This window comes from Bubalus kerabau, chromosome 12, assembly GCF_029407905.1.
Source record: "Bubalus kerabau isolate K-KA32 ecotype Philippines breed swamp buffalo chromosome 12, PCC_UOA_SB_1v2, whole genome shotgun sequence".
NCBI classification, from domain to species: domain Eukaryota; kingdom Metazoa; phylum Chordata; class Mammalia; order Artiodactyla; family Bovidae; genus Bubalus; species Bubalus kerabau.
The window spans coordinates 81,562,495-81,585,495 of NC_073635.1; the positions used below are offsets into that span (position 1 = coordinate 81,562,495).

General features: G+C 44.3%; 1 long non-coding RNA gene across 1 annotated transcript; it reads right to left on the bottom strand.

Annotated features, from left to right (window-relative positions):
- Positions 1-11,177: 11,177 nt before the first annotated feature.
- On the bottom strand, positions 11,178-23,001 carry LOC129624189 (uncharacterized). The gene is made up of 4 exons (XR_008700807.1): positions 22,849-23,001; positions 21,895-21,996; positions 21,252-21,449; positions 11,178-11,605 (listed from the first exon to the last, which is right to left on the bottom strand). It is a non-coding gene; the product is annotated as an uncharacterized LOC129624189 (long non-coding RNA).

The following is a 23,001-nucleotide window of genomic DNA, read 5'->3' on the forward strand; positions in this document are numbered from 1 at the left end:
GGAAGAAGTGGCAACCCACTCCGGTATTCTTGCCTGGAGACTTCCAGGGACAGAGGAGCCTGTCAGACTACAGTCCGTGGGGCTGCAAAGAGTCCGCACAAATGGGAGTCATTTTGATCAGAGAGGGCATTGACCACCACCACGTATGAAATGGCAATGGTCCCCCAACACCAGGCACCCCAAAGCCCCCTCACGCTATGTCTCCCTCAGCTCCATCAGGGGTGCGAGTGCTGTGAAGGCAAGGACATGCTTTCTTGGGCTCTGCTAATCCTACAGCTTACTGTGGCATTTGACCTAAATACTTATGTTTCAGCTGATTTCTGATGAACAAACCCTTTTGAAAATGAATGCCTTTGTTTGAGGATTTATTAAAATTGCGGCCTTGGATTTGAATGCTTGGAAGTTCCAAATATTGAGCACAATGAAATCTTCAACTGCCATCTAGCTAGTGGTCAGGGCTGACTTGGTGACTATGCTTAGTTCAGCAAGAGGCTGCCTTACTTATTCATTACCTAATGATATCCTTCCCAAGTCTGAATGGGCCAGTGGGGTGGATTATCTTGCCTGCATATTATTCTTCAAACTAGAACGGACAAGAAAATTTGCTCTGTTTTGAGGATCTGAAAATCCTTTAAAGACATATTTGTGGATGAGGGGGAAAAAAAAACACAAAAAACACCCCTGCATCTTTCATTGTCTAGTATGTGAATTTGGGCTCAGAAATTGATCATCACAAGCAATTCCTCCTAATCAACCTGACAAGAGAAAGTTCAGGAAAAGATAGACATATAAGAATATAATGGAAGTGAGATTTGTAAAAGACTTTATTACTTAAAGTCTCTCAGGATACCCCAATCCTCTGATAGTGATAGAAATTTATCCCCAATAAAATCACATTGACCTGAATAAAAAATAGGATATTAATGACCCTGAAGGACTGAGGTTATTACATGGTTGATGATGTTCTTGTTTTCCTCCTATCTTCCTGGATAGGTCATCTTTGCCATTAGCAACTGGAACAAAAGTTAAAATGCGTGTGGCATTTCTAAAATGCCATCCCTTGCGGAAAGGTTAGTACCATAATGAAGTTTCAGGGAAAATACAAGGCCATCTTTTTTGTTTTCTGTAAGAATGTGTCGTCCATAGGCTGTCTTCAGCCGAGCTGAAGATTGCAAGCCAGTGAAAGCTTGGTTTCTAAACATTCAGTGACCTGATACTAGGAATGGTTGGGGTGTTTGAAGGATGAATTAGGAATCTGGACTGTAGGAGCCTCGAATATAAGATATATGTAGAGGTGTTTCATGGTGATTGAAATAATTCCCTTTGAATGTCATGTCATAAATATCATGTCATAAAGTCCAACATTCAAGTTATATGATAAAAATTAAGTCATTTGCATGAGAATAATTTTACATGGAATGTGCCTCTGTGCTCAGTTGCATCTGACTCTTTGCAACCCTATGGACTGTAGCCCACCAGGCTCCTCTGTCCATGGGATTTCCCAGGCAAGAATACTGGAGTGGGTTGCCATTCCCTTCTCTTGGGGACCTTCCAGACCAAGGGTCCGAACCCACATCTCCTGCATTGGCAGATGGATTCTTTACCACTGGGCCACCTGGGAAGCCCTTACATAGAATAAGGTAGTCCTTTAAAATGTTTCCTTTGACTATGAAGAATTCATGATAGAAAATATGTTAAAACTGGAAGATGAAGAAATTGGATTTGAAGCAACACAAAGTGACTGATGGGCACAGCCACCTGTCCTACACAAATCAAAGTTCAAGGTAATTGCTATTTTATTTATTTTTTAAAAAATTTGATTTTTGGCCATGTTGGGTCTTCTTTCCTGCCCATGGACTGTCTCTAGTTGCAGTGAGCAGGGGCTACTCTCTCGCTTCTCACTGTGGTGGTTTCTCTTGTTGCAAAACAGGGGTTCTAGGGCACATGGCGGGCTACAGTCCATAGGGTTGCAAAGAGTCAGACACGACTGAAGGAACTTAGCATGCACAGCAACAGTTATTATCAAAGATCATGGAAGAGTGAAATGTATAGAATTTATGAAACATTATGCAATGTAGTATGATCGGTGGCACGTGAAACATTAACTATATAAACATCAATATTAAGCACTTTTTCCTAGACGAAGTGTTTCACATCTATTAGGGTACTGAACACTGAAATCTGACATTTATCTCCTGTCCAACTCGCAGGTGCTCAGGGAGCCTAAGGGAGGCACATTCCTCTTAAGCGGCAGAGCCTGGAATCCCTGGGTTTTCTTTTTCCCATGTTATGCTGCATATTCAAGTCTGGCAAGCTCCTTGCTTTCACCTGAGGTCAGATGTTTAATACTAGGAATTGCAGGTGTGCAAATGAAGAGGCCAGAAAACACTCACTTTACCTGCAAGGAGATGATAAACGTTTTAAAATCACCCGGAAAGCCACTCTAGAGAATGAGTCATGCCCCAAATACTGAAAAAAGAGCAATTTGGATCTAATCGTGTGACATTTACTTGAGCTACTTTCTAGACTGAAGTGGGCATATTTAACCTAAATTTAAATATCTGTTTTTTTTTTTAAATTTAAAAAACAGATTAAAAAAATCTGTTATTCATGAAGGCAGATGAAAAACAGGAGAGTACAAAAGGGCTTGTAGGGAGAAGCAGTGGGCCCTGATCACGGTTTTCTCTGCATTCTCCTCCCTCCGCCACCTCCTGACTTCGTGGGCACTGCATTTAATTTAATACTGCTTTTTTTGCTGATGTTTACAATCTGGGTGAAGTCTCTGGTGCTTTGCGTATAGATGAATGATAAATAAATGTGTACAGATAAAACAACAAACCCCAACTTCCTAACTGGTCTCTGCTTCCACCGTTGTCCATTGTAGTCTGTTATTAATGTTGCAGGCTGCATGATCTTGTTCAAATCATCACTCCTCCAGTCCCATTCCCTGCAAAGGCCCTCATTCACTCAGGCTAAAAACCAAAGTCCTTCTAAGGCTTACAGAGCTTCAGACACGAGCCCCGCCACCCCCCCAACCCCCGCCACTTCCCCATCCCTGCACTCCGCTCTCCTCTTGCATTTAAACCAGGAGAATGCAGCTCAGGAGAGGAAGGCGCATTATTCATTCTGTTTCTTATCTTGTTTACTGATCTAGCCCAGGTGCCTTGACAATGCCTGGCACAGAGCGGATACTCGGCAGACATTTGTTGAATGAATAAGTACGATTTCCATTCTCTCCATGATATCAGATCAGATCAGTCGCTCAGTCGTCTCTGACTCTTCTCGACCCCATGAATCACAGCACGCCAGGCCTCCCTGTCCATCACCAACTCCCGGAGTTCACTCAGACTCACGTCCATCGAGTCAGTGATGCCATCCAGCCATCTCATCCTCTGTCGTCCCCTTCTCCTCTTGCCCCCAATCCTTCCCAGCATCAGAGTCTTTTCCAATGAGTCAACTCTTCGCATGAGGTGGCCAAAGTACTGGAGTATAAACGCTGCTTATTGAGAGCTAAGAATCAAGTAGCTTTTGATCACACTACTCCCCTAAGATTCCAATGTCCTGACCCCTATATGCAACTTAAGAAAAAATGTTCAGATTGATCCATTGAACATTTCTCTCCTAGATGTGAGAGCTGGACTATTAGAAAGGCTGAGAGCTGAAGATTGATGCTTTCAAATTGGGTGTTGGAGAAGACTCTTGAGAGTCCCTTGGACTACAATCCTAAATTGTACAAACCAGTCAATCCTAAAGTAAATCAGTCCTGAATATTCACTGGAAAGACTGATGCTGAAGCTGAAGCTCCAATACTTTGGCCACCTGATGAGAAGAACTGACTCATTGGTACAGACCCTGATGCTGGGAAAGATTGAAGGCAGGTGGAGAAGGGGACGACAGAGGACAAGATGGTTGGATGGCATCACTGACTCAATGAACATGGGTTTGAGCAACTCTGGGAGACAGTGAAGGACAGGGAAACCAGGCGTGATACAGTCCATGGGGTCACAAAGAGTAGGACATGACTGAAAAAAAAAATCCTAGTGTGTTCCAAAGCAAACAAATTAAGTAGAAGAAGGCATGGCACCAGTATGAAGCAACTAAAAAGTGGCATGATTGTTAAGCAGTTGTTCTTGCTTCATAGCATCTACCCCCATCCTCCTCCTTTCTTGGATGTAATAGATTCTCATATTAATTCTCATATTGAAACCGATTGGTGTCATTTCTGGGGGCTCTACAGAGCTCCGGTACCATAATCCTTTGTCTCAGGGCAGAGAAGAATTCAGTGAGAGCAAAGTGGTAGATAAGCAATGATTTATTAGGACAGGATGCTTATGAGGCTTGTAAGCAGGTGAATGAGGAGCACTGCACCCCAAGAACTTACTGGGCTACAGTTTCATAATCAAAGCAAAGTGGAGAGGGGGAAAAGTCCTTCTCTGTCTTTCTTGAGTAGACGTCATGCTTCCATCATCAGCTCCTCCTCCAGGCTGAGCAGGGGAGTTTTCTTGTCCCAGCATGGTCAAGGTAGGTCCACACATTATTGTTTTTCATGTCTGCAGAGAGCATGTCGTAGGGAGCATTAACTTACTGAGCTCACTGGACAGGATGTGTGTCTCATGCCACCATTGTTTTCCTGTTTTGGGGTACCTCCCATGCTTCTGTTTCATGGGTTTGTTGCCAAGCAAGCCTGCTTGGTTTCATGGTTAAGCAAACCTGTTTTCTTGCATTATCATTAATTTACAAGGGATTCTCATATTTTTCTATTTACAATCCCCTAGTGGGATTAACTATATAATCAGCTATTTTGTCTCTAGCAATATTAATATCAATTTTCATGTGAATTAGGAATGTGCGTAAGCTCACCTCCTTTTCTTCTGGGATTATCTTTTCTACATGATTTGTCAGGGTGGGTTTTTTTTTTTTTTTTCTTGCCATGCTTCAGGCTTCCTTTAGCTTTCTGGTCATTCCTGCAATTTCATTGGCCTTATGGAAACACTGACTAGTGCTCTGTTTTCTTGGTGGGATTTGTCAATTGGCAGAAATGTGTTTTTTGGGGTGGAGACCTAGTGATGAAACGGTGGGTTACCCTAACACTGGAATGTGGAAGGACTTCACCCTGGGATTACAGAGCCCACATTAATTGTTTTGATTATCCCTTGGTAGTTTTCTGTTTCTTTAGGTGAAAACACTTGCTGTTTTCTTTATGAGTGAGTATCTGGAGGCTCAGACAGTAAAGGATCTGCCTGCAGTGTAGGAGATCTGAGTTCGAGCTCTGAGCTGGGAAGATCCCCTGGAGGAGGTCATGGCAACCCACTCCAGTATGCTTGCCTGGGAAATCCCATGGACAGAGGAGGCTGGCGGACTACAGTCCACGGGGTCACAAAGAGTTGTACACGACTGAGCAACTAACGCACACAATTCTGCCTGCCAGACATTCTACCTGGGATTGGGGGTTTTTGACCATCGCAGACACAGATGTTTAATTAGCCCCCTTACCCCCTGCCGCTGTCCATCACCGCTGCCCCTGACTATGGAACTGCTCTCAGTGTCCCCAGAAAGGTTGGCTCCCTTAGCTGCAGCCACCTCTGCGTATATTTCTACTTTCTTCTAGAAATTCCTTCAATCTCTTGTTTTATGCTGTCTCCCTTTCCTGTTGTTATTTACTTTGTGGGTTTATACTTTAAAAAATGAAACCACTGCTTTCTTAACCTTTTAATGGACCTTGGGAGAAAGAAGGCAGGACAGCTATTTACATGCAGAATGTCGTTTTGAACAAAAGTATATTTAACCATGAAGTGGCTTCAAGTCCTGCAGGCTGAGCATGCAAGTCTGGATTATGGCTCTTTGATGAAAGAACAGGAGGGTTGATGCTGTGTAAGCTCGATTCTCTTTATTCCCATCACATTCCACTTGTTTTGCACGAAGTACATTCCTCCTGTGTCTCCCTACCAGAAAGTCTGTGTCTGCCTCCATTCCTCATTAGTGTCTGGAGGATGGAGACTATGTTTTATTCATTTCTAAGTTCTTATGCTTACCCTTATGGCTCAGAGGCAAAGTCGCCTGCTAATGCAGGAGACGTGGGTTTGATCCCTGGGTGGGGGAGATCCCCTGGAGGAGGAAATGGCAACCTACTCCAGTATTCTTGCCTGGAGAATCCCATGAACAGAAGAACCTGTTGGCTACAGTCCCTGGGGTCGCAAAGAATCGAACATGACTGAGTGAATAAATGAACGGATGAATGCTTACCCTAGCTGCAAAGATTTCCAGGAAATAATTGTTGAATGAAACAGAGCAAAGTCTAAGTAATAGTCCAATACTTTTTTATTCTAAACTTTTATCAATTACTGCTTTTCTACACATAGAAGTTTGCATCCTAGATATATACTCTTCACAAGAATAAGCATCAACATGCTACATCAATATTGTACAAGTTATAAGCACAACATTATCTAATCATGTGTTCAGTCACTCAGTCATGTGTGACCCCGTGGACTGTAGCCCACCAGGCTCCTCCGTCCATGGGATTCTCCAGGCAAGAATACTGGAGAGGGTTGCCATTTCCTTCTCCAAGGGATCTTCCTGACCCAGGGATTGAATCCACGTCTCCTGCATTGGCAGGCGGAGTCTTTACCTCTAGCACCACCTGGGAAGCCCAGTTATCTAGCCATACTTACTTGGCTTGGTCCTTCCATTGGTTTCCCTGGAAACCTCTCATTGCCTTTGCTGTATTGTAGAGCTCGTCTAAATACAGTTGAGTGTGCCCATCAGAATTGCCCCAAATATATTCCTCTCACATTTTGCATGCTGTGTAGAATTCATCTCTTAAACACCGCGTGGTATATTGTATGAATTCCTGCTCATCCTGCATCAATGGCCTTGTCTCATTTAATGAACTTTTTTTTTTTTTACTCTGTAACACTGAACAATAAACCGTGAGTGGAGTAGGGGATATGAGTTGGCCTGGATAAAATTTTTATAATTTACTAAACTTACTAAAAACCTGAATTTTCTGCTCTTGGCTGATGTGTCAAATTTCCTTCCTGGCAGTTTCACATTGCAAAAGGTATCAGATGTTTCATTTGACACCCGAATCCTTGCTCTCAGAGAAGAACTAGCAAGAAAAACAAGTCACAGAGCAGCATCTCTATGGTGACATGCAATTTGCCACGAGCCTGACAGTTTGTTGGTGAGTCTCCCTCTGAAACTCATTCCTGTCTCTACTTGAATTTTCCGCATTAACAAAACCCTCCACACTTTTCTTGAGAGTCGTTGTTCTTGCACAAATGTCTTATTTTTCAGACCGTACTTTTCCTTAGTTAGGATATCATGTCTGTATTATAAGATGTCTTTAATTCAAGCTATTTTGTGATGGAGCTGTTGCAGGAAGGGGGACCCCTTCCAGGGCCCAAAACTGGGTTCTTGTCTAACAGTCGGAAATGAATTGTCTGAGGAGACAATTTTATTTTATTGGGAAAGGGCACCCAGGTGGAGAGCAGTAGGGTAAGGGAACCCAGGAGAACTGCTCTGCCGCGTGGCTCGCAGTCTCGGGTTTTATGGTGATGAGATTAGTTTCTGGGTGGTCTTTGGCCAATCATTCTAATTCAGAGTCTTTCCTGGTGGTGCACGCATGGCTCAGCCAACATGGATGCTATCGAGAGGGATTCTGGGAAGTGGACGGACACGCAGGGTCTCCTTTCGACCTTTCCCGAACTCTTCTGGTTGGTGGTGGCTTGCTGCTGCTAAGTCATGTCAGTCGTGTTTGACTCTGTGCGACCCCATGGACAGCAGCCCACCAGGCTCCTCCGTCCATGGGATTCTCCAGGCAAGAACACTGGAGTGGGTTGCCATTTCCTTCTCCAATGCATGAAAGTGAAAAGTGAAAGTGAAGTTGCTCAGTCATGTCCGACTCAGCGACCCCATGGACTGAAGTCTACCAGGCTCCTCCATCCATGGGATTTTCCAGGCAAGAGTACTGGAGTGGGGTGCCATTGCCTTCTCCTGGTGGTGGCTTATTAGTTCCCTATTCCTTATCAGGATCTCCTGTCATAAAACAACTCATGCAAATGGTTACTATGGTGTCTGGCCAGGGTGGGCGGTTTCAATCAGTGTGCTTCCCCTAACAGAGCTAGTATAGATTCCTATAGACTGTTCCACTTCCAACAGTTTTTGGAAAGCTGTCATGACGTTCTTATGGTATGAACTGAAGGATCAGAACTGTAGCCTCCTTCTGTTGATTACCTACTCTCTGCAAGGCTCTTTACACACGTAAGCCTGGTGTTCTGACCCCTTCCGTCTACCGTGTGAGGGTCAAGTGTAACCCCTGTCCCTCCTGATTGTTTCTGCGTAAGATATAAATGAAATCATGCAGTTTGCAATTTTCTGCATGTCTATGTCTACTTTAGTTTTTGAGATCATTAGTGTGGTTAAATGCTATATGTTTTAATTGCTGTATATATTGTATATAAACTGCAACTTAAATTTATATGAATAAAGCATAGTTTAAAAATTAATTCTAATACATACACTCTCAGATTAATAGACATTCCCTAAGAGTTTTCATAGACCCCACCAGCATGAAGTAACAATTCCAATCACTCTATATTCTTGCCAATATTTGCGGTTCTTAGTCTTTTAAGATTTTACTCGTTCTAACAAGTGCGCAGAGGTATCTCATTTGTAGTTTTAATTTTCATTTCCTTGATGACTAATGAGATTGAGCACCTTTTCTTTTTTGTTCTCAATTTGTATGTGTGCTAAACTGCTTCAGTTGTGTCTGACTCTCTGCGACCATGTGGGCCATAACCTGCTAGGCTCCTCTGACCATGAGATTTTCCAGGCAAGAATACTGGAGTGGGTTGCTATGCCCTCCTGCAAAGACTCTTCCTGACCCAGGGATCAAACCTGAGTATCTTATGTCTCCTGCGTTGGCAGGCTGGTTCTTCACCACTTGCACCACCTGGGAAGTCTGACTATTGTCAATTTGGATACCCTCTTTTATGAAGTGCTGCCCATTTAAGTCTTCTGTGCAATTTTCTATTATTTATTTTTTGTAAGAAAACTTTAAATAGTCAGGATTTAAATCTTTTGAGTTATACTTTGCAAATATATTCTCCCACTTGTACTTTGGCATTTTATTAACTTATTGTCAATTTTTTATACAACAAAGTTCTTAATTTTAATATAGTAAAAATTTACAAATATTTTTCTTTAGGGTTAGTGGTTTAAGCACCTATTCAAGGGATCTCGGCTACCTCAAAAGAGAAGAAATATATTTTTCTATGATAGCTCCTAGGACTTAGAAATTTTACCTTTCACACTTGATCTATAACCTAATAGGAATTGATTTTTGCTTATGGTGTGAGGTAGGGGTCAAGATTAGTGTTTTCTTCCATGTGGATATCAAATTGATCCTGTACTTATCCTGTGAATTGATAATGCTGGTGGTAATGATAATTTTTCAGGACAATATTTGGGAAAATATATCACAATAAAATGAACAAAACTAAAATAGTATCTAATAAACAGTAAAGACCGAGTGGTTGGCTATGAATGGAGGCCAGTTGGGGGCAAATATGAACATACCTCCAAAATTATACCGTAGGCGGCTGGGAAAGGACATAGGTACCCTTTTTGAAGAATAACCTGACTGTTTATTTCATCACACTTGGTATCCCTGTGAGCATAACATTACACAGGTGTTCAGAATTTGTAACCATACGTAGTCTCATTCTTTCTCTGCAATATGCTCTTTTTGTATCATAGAATATCTTTTATGTTAATCTAAGGTTACTGCAAGGAGATTCAACCAGTCCATTCTGAAGGAAATCAGTCCTGGGATTTCTTTGGAAGGAATGATACTAAAGCTGAAACTCCAGTACTTTGGCCACCTCATGTGAAGAGTTGACTCTTTGGAAAAGACCCTGATGCTGGGAGGGATTGGGGGCAGGAGGAGAAGGGGACGACAGAGGATGAGATGGCTGGATGGCATCACTGACTCGATGGACATGAGTCTGGGTGAACTCTGGGAGTTGGTGATGGACAGGGAGGCCTGGCGTGCTGCGATTCATGGGGTCGCAAAGAGTTGGACACGACTGAGCGACTGAACTGAACTGAACTGAACTGAAGGTTAATACTCTATTTCCAAGCTTTATGCAGAATCAAATAATTTATCACTCTTTGTGCCCTATTGTGGGAGATGAAGGGGAAAAAAAAAACCTCTTGTCCAAAAATGCACAAAGAAAAGAATTTTAAATTCTATTTTGCTTATTAGTTCAAGAGAGTGTATCCACTTTTCTTTTTTTATTGAATTTGGAATTGCTATTGTGTAATACATTTAAATTCCCCCGTGTATTATTAGAACTGTAGATTAAATTATGTGTTTCTAAAAGAAGTGCCCATCTCTTTGCATATGAATATTATGTAAAACGATGGTTACACATTTCATTTGCTCACTACAGTGTGACTTGCGGGGGTACAGTTTGTCTCTGAGCATTTAAAAACTGGATACAGGCTAGTGGATCAGATCCAAGAACAAAAGAGCTGAGAGCTGATGAAGTGCTGCTTTTTATTAAGGATAATAAATGTGAATGTATGTTTTGAATATCTTCCTGACTCCTGCATATCAAGGGGCTAGAGGGAGATTACATAGAATTTAGAGTGAGAAATTTTGGTTGTTCACAGTGGGGTTTGTTAGGGGTGGGGGTGGGGAATCCTTCAAGAATGTCTTTTTTTTTTTTTAATAGATGTGTTTATTTTTATTTTTCGGTTGTGGTGGGTCTTTGTTGCTACCCATGGGTGTTCTTCAGTTGCGGTGAGCGGGGGCTACTCTCCATTGCAGCTCGCTGGCTTCTCACTGAGGTGGCTTGTCCTGGTGCTGAGCACGGACTCTAGGCACCGGGGCTTCAGTAGGCTTCAGTAGCTGTCCATGGTCTTAGGTTCCCCGCAGCATGTGGGATCTTCCCGTGTCCACTGCACTGGCAAGCAGACTCTTAACCACTGTGCCACCAGGGAAGCCCCCTTCAGGAAAGAGTTGACCTGTGGGAGTGTGGTGCTTTGTGAGATGGCTGGATGGCATCACTGACTCGATGGATGTGAGTCTTGGTGAACTCTGGGAGTTGGTGATGGACAGGGAGGCCTGGCGTGCTGCGATTCATGGGGTCGCAAAGAGTCGGACACGACTGAGCTACTGATCTGATCTGAGAGGCTCTGGGAAACCCGAATGGAGGGGCATGACACTGTGGCCTTCCTTTTATGTCAAGCTCATCGACGGGTGACAAGAAAAATGATCTGCAGCTTTTCCCATCAAAAAGGATCTTTAATGACTTCAAGAAATCTATCCATTTGGTCAGAATTTGGGCATTATTTAATAGAAAGACTGAAAAGGAACTTGGAAAGGAAGTGAGAGCATTCAAAAGGTGGGGGATTCTTCTTCCTCAAGCGGTTTGAGGAGCCATGTCTCTCTTGAATGGCATGTGTTGAATTTAACTCAGCATTTTTGCTGTCTTTGCTGGAGCCGACATCAACATGAAGTGTAAAATTAAGGGTGACATTGATCTTGGACTTCATGGATATATCAGCCACAACCTTTATGACCCACTACAAACAGCTCCTGAATGAAAAAAAAAAAACAAAATTACCTCTATTCAACAAAACATCTCTAAAACTTGTGATCTGTACTTTAATCTGACCAATGAAAAATTCAACTATTTGTTTTTTTTTAAAGTCATATTCTGTGTTTGAGCTTTCTCTTACCTTCTAAAGTTATTTCCTTGATCACATTTCTCTTCATATCTGTGGCTCATTCCAATTCATTAAAAACCAACAAACAAAAGCCTCAAGTGTTCTGTATATTTCCCAAATGTGTCTTTGCCACCCCCCTTTTTTACTTAATTTAAATTTATCTTATTTTCCAACATGACATACAACGCTAAGTGCAGCTGTTTTCATACAGATTTGTGATCTGCCGTTTACCGTAGGATTAAGTTATGCGATTGTTCTTTGACTGTGTCATTGGTTTATTGTACCTTGATGTGCAGGCTTCCCAGGTGGTGCTAGTGGTAAAGAACCCTCCTGCCAATGCAGGAGATGTAAGAGATGTGGGTTCAATCCCTGGGTCTGGAAGATCCCCTAGAGGAGGAAATGGCAACCTAATCCAGTATTCTAGCCCGGAGAATCCCATGGACGGAGGAGCATGGCAGGTTACAGACAGGGTTGCAAAGAGTCAGACACAACTGAAGAAACTTAACACACACACGCACGCACGCGCACACACACACACACACCCCTTGATGTACAACCCTGAATTATTCTTCTAGCATTTCATGGGTAATTATTTCAGTTGTTACTGAAATATTATGCCTGAAGTGAACATCCCTTAGCCTCCTGGAATACATATATTATATATGTTGTTGTTGTTCAGTCGCTAAGTCATGTCTGACTCTTTGCAACCCCATGAACTGCAGCACGTCAGGCTTCCCTGTCCTTCATTCCCCAAGTTGGCTCAAACTCATGTCTGTTGAGTCAGTGATGTCGTCCAACCATGTCGTCCTCTGTCACCCACTTCTCCTGCCCTCAATCTTTTCTAGCATCAGGGACTTTTCCAATGAATCAGCTGTTCCCATCAGGTGGCCAAAGTATTGGAGCTTCAGCTTCAGCATCAGTCCTTCCAATGAATATTCAGGATTGATTTCCTTTAGGATTGACTGGTTTGATCTCCTTGCTGTCCAAGGAACTCTCAGGAGTCTTCTCCAGCACCACAGTTCAAAGGATCAATTCTTTGGCACTCAGCCTTCTTTTTGATCCAGCTCTCACATCTGTATATAACTACTGGGAAAAAAAACATAGTTTTGACTATGTGGGCCTTTGTCAGCATAGTGATGTGTCTGCTTTTTAATACACTGTCTAGGTTTCTCAAAGCTTTTCTTCCTAGGAGGAAGAGTCTTTTAATTTCACGGCTGCAGTGATGGTCTGCAGGTGCTGGGCTTGTGGCTCTGAATTCCACCAAGAGGAAGAAGTGGCACTTGGCGATTTCCAGGAAGCTGTCGGGGGTCAGGGTTTGAGCTGAGAAGGGAGGTCTTCCCTGGAGCACGGAGTTGGAAGGCAGCCACATTCAGATGCTTCTGGATCTTGCTCCCACCCTCAAGCGTGTGGAGTCCACCTCAGGGAAGTGGATTACTTCTGGCTTGCTCCACGGCCTCTCCTCAGCAGCCAGAAACATTGCACTGAGTGGGGACCCATTGCCTGTCAATTAGCATCATCTTGAAATAACAAGCTAGGGCTTCCAGTATGTCATCCATCTCCCTTCACTCAGAGATGCTGCCTGAAGGGTCTAAATTCACAACCGTTAATTAATTCCTTCCCAGCGTCCAGAGCACAAGGAGATCAAGCCCTCTCCTCCCGTTTCCCCTCATCGCTGCTGGCAGGGTAACGCCATGCAGGTTTCTTTCTTAGCTTAGCAATGTCTTGTTTGACAAGTGTCTAGATCACCCTCACTTGCTCTTGTTTTCTTGAGCAGAAGAGAGAAAACAAGAGATCAAGGCATTGATGCTTCAGCCCTGTGGAAAAGTGGCAAAGATCACAATAGGTTATATTTAGATCCACAATTTGCCTCAGGAAGATAATTGGCAAATTGGGTTTCCTGGTCAGGCAGTCAGTCCTTCTGTTTCTGTCGGGTCGTGTGCTGTCTCAGACATGTTCAAGGCTTCTATATCTTCAGGCACTTGTAATTAATTAAAAAAATGGGAAGATGCTGTGTGTAAACTGCCTGTAATTTAATGAGATAAGTCAAAAGGGGAAGGAAAGAGGGAATTTCTTGCAGTAATTGGTTGATACATTTTCCACATGGTCTTTCTAATCTGCTATGAACTGATGAGAGTTAGGTTTTCAGATCCTGGAAGTCCATGGCAATGAGTGGTACTGAAGATAAAGAGACAGAATAAGTTTTAGCTGCCCCCAGGGAGACTTGCAGGAGGTCAGCAGCCTCCCAGCCTGCCCTGCTGTGGCCGGGGGAGAGGGTTGGACTTCCCAGAGGAGGTAAGACTTCACCACAGTACACCTCAAATTGTAGTTGAAATTTTTCAGGATTAGATTTTCTGAGAACCCCATTCAGCCAATCCTTCAACAAAGGGAATAAATCCTTTCTATATGGAAACAAGCCAGAAAAGAAATGTCCTCTCAAGTAAGGTCATCTCTGAAAATGAGGAAGAGACTGTAATAGAACAAGGCAGAGAGAAGACCACTCCAGAATTGTACCGGACAAGATGTAGACCAGGACACTAGCAATTCTCCCCAAATAACTAACCATTCCACTCTTCCCACTAACATGAAAGACTATCACTTCTTACTGGCAATCTCTCCTACATCCAAAACTCCTGCCTCCTTATTAAAAGTGACCAAGGTGACTGGTCATTGAGTTGGGTATGCATCCTGATGACGTTCAGTCTTGAACTGGTCTTGCCTCCTTAAACTCTGTGGAATCACCCAGCCCAGGGGCAAATACTGCAAGACAGCCCTCTCAATTCCCCATGACTAAGATATCCCATAGGACTTCCCCGATGGCTCAGCAGTAAAGAATCTGCCTGCAATGCAGGAGACGTGGGTTCAATCCCTGGGTTGGGAAGATCCCCTGGAGGAGGAAATGGCAACCCACTCCAGTATTCTTGCCTGGGAAATCTCATGAAGAGGAGCTTGGTGGGCTACAGTCCAAAAGGTCTCAAAGAGTCAAACATGACTGATTGACTGAGCACCCACGAAGACATCCCATGGGTCTTCGGAAATGAACAAGACCACCCAACCGAGAACAAGAGAAGGCTGTCTGCCCAGAGTTTGCTATGGGACGGAGTCAGCCACCATCACTGGCAGACTCGGTGGGAAGCAGGCTTTGTTGAGAATAAGAAGAGAAAGCTTTGAGGGTGCTCTGATGAGCATCTGGGGAAGCTGGAGGTGGAACAACTAGAAACGTGATTGCGTAGGGGAGCATATTTAGCTTTCTCTGCTTGGTCCTGATTTGGAGGTGGGGGCAAAAGGTAAGGAAGCTGCTAGCTATAAATCAGTTCCTGGATGTTCTGCTTCAGAGTTTGTGGTTTGGCTTCCTGGGCTGGTAGTTGCAGGGTGTGGGTCAGTTCTGCTGTGGTATGTGGTCTGGCCGGCATCCGTCCATCTCTTCAGCTTAGTTCTCTGCTCTGAATCCCCCTTGCTGCCATCAGCTAAATGATCTTGGATGTGGGTTTTCCCTGGAGCCTCCAGTTCTGCCAGCACCTTGGTTTGGACCTGTGAGATCCAGCAGAGAACCCAGCTGAGACCACCCAGACTTCTGACCCACAGGGCTAGAAGATGATCAGTGGGTATTGTTTTAAGCTGCTAGTGTTTAGTTGCTCGCTCAAGTCCGACTGTGACCCCATGGACTGTAGTCCACCAGGCTCCTCTGTCCATGGGATTCTCCAGGCAAGAATACTGGAGTGGGTTGCCATTTCCTTCTCCAGGGGATCTTCCCAACCCGGGGATAGAACCCAGGTCTCCTGCATTACAAGCAGATTCTTTACCGTCTGAGCCACAAGGGAAGCCCCATTTTAAGCTGCTAAGTTTAAGTTAATTTGTTTGACTGCAGGTGATTCCTGGTGGGTTTTGGTGACTGGACTTTCATTTTTAACTTTGTTTTTCTGTGTTGGGGTATAGTTGATTAACAATACTGTGATAATTTCAAGTGCATAGCGGAGGGACTCAGCCGTACATATGCATGTATCCATTCTCCCCTAAACGCCCCTCCCATCCAGGCTCACACATAACATCGAGCAGAGTTCCCTGTGCTCTTCAGTAGGTCCTTGTTGGTTATCCATTTTAAATATAGCAGTGTGTACAGGGGCTGGTGGCTAGACTTTGACAACTGTGTGAGGGGAATGACAGCTCTAAGAATCACATAGTCAGCTGGGATCAACATCACTGAAGCCTTAATAAAAGAAAAAGATACCCTCAGATCAGCCAGCTGTCAACTCGGGGCTCTCTGTGAAAGCTGGAGGCCTCTAGGGAGGATTTAGGGAACCCACAGTCTCCGACAGCCAAGGGCAGGCTGGAGATTCGTGAAGACCTGGCCTGGGGCCAGTCCTCCTCAGGATGATGCCCCTCCTTCCCCCAGAGGCCACCTGGATCACCTCCGGACCAGTGACCAGGATCAGGACCCAGAATCCTGCTGCCCTGCAGACACTGGGATGGAGCCGATTCAGGTCACCATTCAGCCGAGGGTTCTGTTCCTCTTAAGTCTGAATCAGCTACTGCTGCAAAACAGCTGGATTCTGCATTTTCCTTCTCTAACTTAAAATATATTCTCAGAGCAGGGAGCAAGCAGCATTTTTTTTTTTTTTATGGTAGAAGCCCACAAAGTAAATATTTTCATCTTTGTGGGATATCCGGGCTTGGTTGCCTCACCTCAACTCTACCACTGTAGCAGCTCCTTCGGTACATAGTGAAGAGGTGTGGCCGCGCACCAAGAAAACTTGATTTACAAAAGCGGGCAGTGGCCAGACTTTTCCCACAGGCTGTGGTTTGTCAACCTCTGTAGCTTATCATTCCGTCTCTCTGGATTTCTGAACTGTCCTTCTATAGGTGTGAAATAGCCACACCTATAGAAGGAGGGTACTGATCTGAGGCAATGCTTCTTAGACTTACACTGAAAGTCTTAGTCACTTATTTCTGTCCGACTCATTGGGACCACCATCAGGCATCTCTGTCCATGGGATTTCCCAGGCAAGAGTACAGGAGTGGGTTGCCATTCCCTCTTCCAGGGGATCTTCCCCACCCAGGGATCGATCCATGTCTCTTGCTTGGCTGCTGCTGCTGCTAAGTCACTTCAGTCATGTCCGACTCTGTGCGACCCCATAGACGGCAGCCCACCAGGCTCCCCCGTCCCTGGGATTCTCCAGGCAAGGACAGTGGAGTGGCTTGCCATTTCCTTCTTCAATGCATGAAAGTGAAAAGTGAAAGGGAAGTCACTCAGTTGTGTCTGGCCCTCAGCAACTCCATGGACTGCAGCCTTCCAGGCTCTTCTGTCCATGGGATTTTCCAGGCAAGAGTACAGGAGTGGGTTGCCATTCCCTCCTCCAGGGGATCTTCTGGACCCAGGGATCGAATCCATGTCTCTTGCATGGCAGGCAGAGACTTAACCAGCATTAGAATCATCTGGAAAGCCAGTGCAAACACAGATGCCTGTACCTGCATGTGGAGACTCTGATTCAGTGAGCCTGGAGGGGCCTGGGGATTTGAATTTTAACCCTCTCCCATGTGAAGCTGCTGTTGCTGGTCCAGGAACCACGCCCTTGAGAGTAAAGTCTGAAGCCATATACTTCTCATCCCTGGCTGCAGAGAGGAGATTCCTTATAAGAACTGATGTCTCTGCTCCAACTGAGACCAGTTAAATTAGAAGTGGACCCTGCTTCTGGGCATTTTAGGGTTCCCCCAGGAGATTCTGATGTGTAGGCAGGATTGGGATCCATTGGAGGAAGTGAGTTCCAAAGCCCTGCACCCCGCAACCCCCCACCCCCTAGCCCGTGAGCCCCAGAGCAGCGGCACCAGCATCACCTGGGAGCTTGTTAAAAATGCAGAATCTTAGGCTCCACCTTGACCTACTGAATCAGAACCTGCGTTTTAACAAGATCCTCTGGAAATCGATGTGTACATTAAAATTTGAGAAACACGGCTCTAAAGGAAGCAATGAGTTTCATATTTTCAAGTTCTTTTTCTACTATGCACCAGCAGGCTACTTAACTCACTTTATCTGCAACTTGCCTGTGCTATTTTCCTTCTGCTGCCTGAGCAAATTAACATGAACTTAGAAGCTTGAAACAACACCCCTTTATTGTCTCACAGTAGCCGGACAGATTCAACTGGGTCCTCCTCTGAGGGTGTCACAGACCCAAATCAAGATGTTGGCTGGGCTCTTTCCTGGAGGCTTTGGGGAAGAAACCACTTTTCAGCTGATTTCAGCTGTTGGCAGAATCTGTTCCTGTCGTTGCAGGACCAAGGTCCCTGTTTCCTTGTGGATTAATGGCTAGGGGTTGTTCTCAACTTTGAGAGACTATTCTGAGTTTCTTCCTCTTCCATGATAACAACCATGCATCAAATCCTTCTCTTGTTTCCAGTTTCTCTGATTTCCCCTCTGGTGCCAGGTAGAGGGAACTCCCCACTTTAAAGAGCGGGCATGATTAGATTAAGCTCAGCTGCATAATCTCCAATTCTACCCACTCACAGCCATCCGATGAGCAACCTTACAATCCCTTTTGCCATGAGTGTAATATCTCATCACGGTCATAGCCCTGGGGATTGGGGCTGAAGATCTGGGGGCCACTTAAGGCTTCTTCCTGCCACACAGCCCAGACCACACAGTTTACAAGTAAGGCTTAGAGCAAGATTTTGAATCTAGGTTTATCTGAATCCAAACCTCATAGTAACTATTTTATTAACTTGCCTCTCAGTGGTAAAAATAAATGTGTTATAAAGAACTTTATTGTTATCCATGTGCGTTCACATTTATTGTACTGCTTAGCCTCATTAGAAATTCCTTATGAGGTATTTCTATTTCCTTTCATGGAGGATCCTGGGGATTGGGGGTGTTTAACTATTTGTTCAAGATGTTATAGACAGAAAATAGCAAATTAAGAACTGGAGACCAGCTCTCCTGAGTTCAAATCCCATGCTTTCCCCTTTATATCATCCCAATTTCCTAATTGTTTGTTTAGATCATCCTTGTTCTCTATTTGGGAAATCCATCTGCGGGGATGCTGGATGCAAATATTTGAAGGCTGCCGCAGGCGTGTGCAGAAACATGGGCCCACCTGTTATGTTAATTGGAAGACGAATTCTGCCCAAATGCAGAGAAATACTCTACTCAAGTCTTAAAATTTACTGTCCATAAAGCAGATAGTCAATGAATTTTAAAATGTAATCTAGAGAACAACAAGTTTGTGAAGTGAAACTTTTTATGGAAATTGCCAGTCAATCAAGTAATTATTTTTGAGAAATGACAGGCTTTTGGCAAGCAGGGTGGGTTTGTCTCAACTTTGTGATTCGGAATTAGTCCCTCCTCAGAGAAAGCTTAAGAAGAGATCATAGAAACAGCCTCCTACCAGTGACTATCCTTCCATTTATTTCCTTGTTTCTAATGCAAAAAACCCCCAAACTCCCAACCAAAAAAACATGTGGCCTGAACGAATGTCCCTCCAAGTAGAAAGCGTCAAGATTCTTTTAGAAACCAGAACGATGGCTTCTGGTTAGGGTTTTCCTGGTCTGGCCAAGCAGGTTGCTGACATATGGGATGGTTCTCACCTGATTCCCCAAATAATTTAATCATTTTGCCCCCTTTCCTCTTGGGGCAAAAGTTCTAATTACTGAGAAATTATCCTTATACTGACAATCACTTTATGTTTAAAGAATAACCAGGACTTTCCCTGGCGGTCCAGTGTTTAAGACTCTGTGCTTCCACCGCAGGGGACATGGGTTCAATCCCTGGTTGGGGAAACTAAGATTCCGTGTGCCACACAGTAAAGCTGAAAAATTAAAATAAAATAAAAAGAATGGCCAATTGTTTATTCAGATGGAAATAGGCTAAAAATTCAATAATATCTTGGGCCTGTTTCCTTGTCATTATTTATAGATGCAAGGAAATCTGTTACAATCTGGGATGCAGTCTAAGGGTTAAATGACAGATTATAAAAAGAATTAGGCCTTGGTCAGGTCAATTCTACTAAAAGCCTTTAGGTCTTGGAGGATCAGTGAAGGCAAGAGAAAGGTTAACCCCAAGGGCTCCTGTTTGGTGAGCAAATACATCAAAGAGAAATTACATTTTTCCTTTGGCCAACTTTTGACATTGCTTTTGACATTATACAGATAATTTGAAGAGATGTGGAATGATAAACACACACAGGTTATAAACAAGGAGCTCTTTCATTGCTTCTGTTTAGTAGGGGGTTTAACCCTTAGTTTTTCATGAGACGGGGTTATTTTAATAGCAAATGTTGGTAGCAGCAATCAACATGCAATCTGTCATTTTCAATGCAGTCTTTCCTAAGAGAATATTTCTAGCATATTTGACAGAAAGCATTATCTGTGTATCATTTCCTCAGTCCACTGTGGTCTCATAAGCAGAAAAACAAGGAGAACGTAAAGAAGGGCTGGAGAAGTTAAGTCCATTATTTTGAACTCTTTATATTGGTTTGAGAGGATCTGGTCTTTTCCAGTCATGTATTCCAGGGAGAAGCAGGTATAAAAAGAATGCTGATGTTGATGGAAAAATAGAAGGTGGGCCATGGTGCTAAGTAACCCATGAGACAAGTAGTGATGCTGATGTCACTATCTTAAAGTGCTTGTATCCATGCCTAGCAATTAACACATGCTAAGCTAATGAAGAGATGGTCCACTCCGTCAATAACAAGATTAAGGTGGATTATTAGTCTAAACTTAATATTCTAGACTTGATCACTGAGGGAAGGTATTTTGTGTCTCCATCACAGTCATTTAAACAAATGCATAGGGACTTCCCTGGTGGTCCAGTGGTTAAGAATGTGCCTGCCAATGCAGGGGACACAGGTTCCATCCTTGATGTAGGAATTAAGATCCCACTTGAGGTGGAGCAACTAAGCCCATGTGCTGTAACTACTGAGTCCTCAGGCCATGACTAGAGAGCCCATGCACCCCAAGGAAAGATCCTGCACGAGGCAACTGAGACCCATCGCAGCCAAATAAATAAATATTTAAAGATCCCCAAGTGCATAAAATGGATCTTCTCCCTAGAATATTTCTAATGAAACTGCTTCTGAGGCTTACAAATTGGGGTTCAGGAATCTGTTGGAAAACAGTTGGGGTATTCATTCATGAAATCGAATGCAAAACCTGTCATATTTATTTGGGCTTTCTTCATAGCAGGGAGAAGTATTAATAAACCAACATCACACTCGTTCTGAATCTAAACTTGATATTCCATGCGGAGGAAAATTCAAGTGAGCTCTACTCTCATAAATCGAAAAAAAAAAAAAAAAAACAAAAAACCCAAACCAGAAACAAACAAAAAACAGGCCCAGATAGCAGCAGCGGGCTGTGAGCCCTGGCCAGTCGATACAAGAACCAGCTGGTGCCCTCGCTCAGACTTTGCCTTTCTAACCAGAGGTTGTTAGGTTTCACCCTCTATCGAGTCAATTGCTTGAGGGGGAAAATGTTCAAATTGCCTTGCATATCACTCATTTCCCTTTCCTATAGATTCTCCCCCTCCCTACCTCTCTTCCGAGGACATCGATTTTTCTTCCTTGGGTTTTAGAGAAAGCTTTGCTCCCCAGGGATCTCCATCTGGCCTGCTGACCGCAGCGTTATTCACACTTTCCAGACAGCTGTGTGTGGCACCTGCCGCTGGGGCTCAGCCTGGCTCCTGCCTCTGGAGGACGACGTCCCAACTTCTGATGGGAGAGACCGGAAACCTTCAGAGGAAAGAGATTTAAGGTCTCTGATCTCAGAGAATGGCTCACAGTGCTTGCTTCATCTATCACTGCACGTCAGATGCCGCCTTCTGTGAGATGGCTTACAGGCTGGGAATGGGCTGGGGGGAACCTGTGCATCTTGAGGTTTCTTGCGGGGCTCAGGGTATGCCCCCCCACCCGCCACGCCACCCACACAGCCAGCTCGTACTTCTGGTCCTGAAGAAAGGAGATTTTGTGAAGAAGGGAGGTTTGATGTCAGTGAGGGTGATTTCTGAAACCTATTGTGAACAGAGCTGCTGGACCTTTACCAGAGCTGGTAAGAGCCCACACTGTTCACGTGTGCTCCTTGCTCTTATTCAGTCGCTCAGTCGTGTCTGACTCTTTGCGACCCCATGGACCGCAGCATGCCAGGCTTCCCTGTCCATCACCAACTCCCAGAGCTTACTCAAACTCAGGTCCATCAAGTCGGTGATGCCATCCAAGCATTCTTGTCCTCTGTCGTCTTGTCTCCTCCTGCCCTCAACCTTTCCCAGCATCAGGGTCTTTTCTAATGAAAAGGTCAGCATCAGGGTCTTTTCATGCGTGCTTACAGGCTCACAAACATCTCCCATGACTCTCACAGTCTTAGGCAGAGGCAGGTGAAGGAGGTATCAATTAAAAAAAATTTTTTTTTTTTTTACTGTGGTAGAAGTCACTTAATACAAAACATAACTATTTTCAATCGTACTTTACTGTACAGTTCAGTGGCCCCAGGTTCTTTCACATGGTTGTGCAACTCTGAGGATCATCCATACAGGATACATATTAACATCAGGTGTCACTGGGATATCATTTTACAGAAGAGAAAGGAGAGGGTGTGAGAGGTGGGGTGACTCGTGGGGAGTCTGCCCTGTGCTCCAGGGAAACAGGATGCCAGGACACCCCCCACCCCCCACCTCTCCCCGCCTCTACAGTACACCCCCCACCCCTTGCTCTGGAAAATTGCTTCCTGCGGAGAACCATCCTTCCCCACAACTTGGATAGGACAGACTTCCCTGGTGCCTCCGTGGTAAGGAATCCACCTGCCAAGGCAGGAGATGCAAGAGACGAGGGTTTGATCCCTGGGTCAGGAAGATCCCCTGGAGAAGGAAATGGCAACCCACTCCAGTATTCTTGCCTGGAGAATCCCATGGACAGAGGAGCCTGGTGGGCTACGGTCCATGGGGTCATGAAGAGTGGGACAGGACTTAGTGACTAAATAACAACTCCAACATGTTTTGTTTCCTGTGACCACGTCAGACCATCCAACTTGCCTCATAAGTGGTTAGCTATTTGACTGTTTAAGACAAATTATCTGCTATCTTGTCTAGTCAAACTTTCCTCTGACCTGCTTACCCCAGACCCTTGAACTTTGACTTACCCTAAGCCTGAGCCAAATGAGAATGTGGAAAATGCTCCTTAAAGCTGACCTCAGGGGAAAGACTCCTCCTGCTCAAATATCCTGTTATCCACTCCTCACCTCTCTTCTCCACTCCCCTCTCAGTCCCACCCCCAGCCACACCTGGTGCTAGCA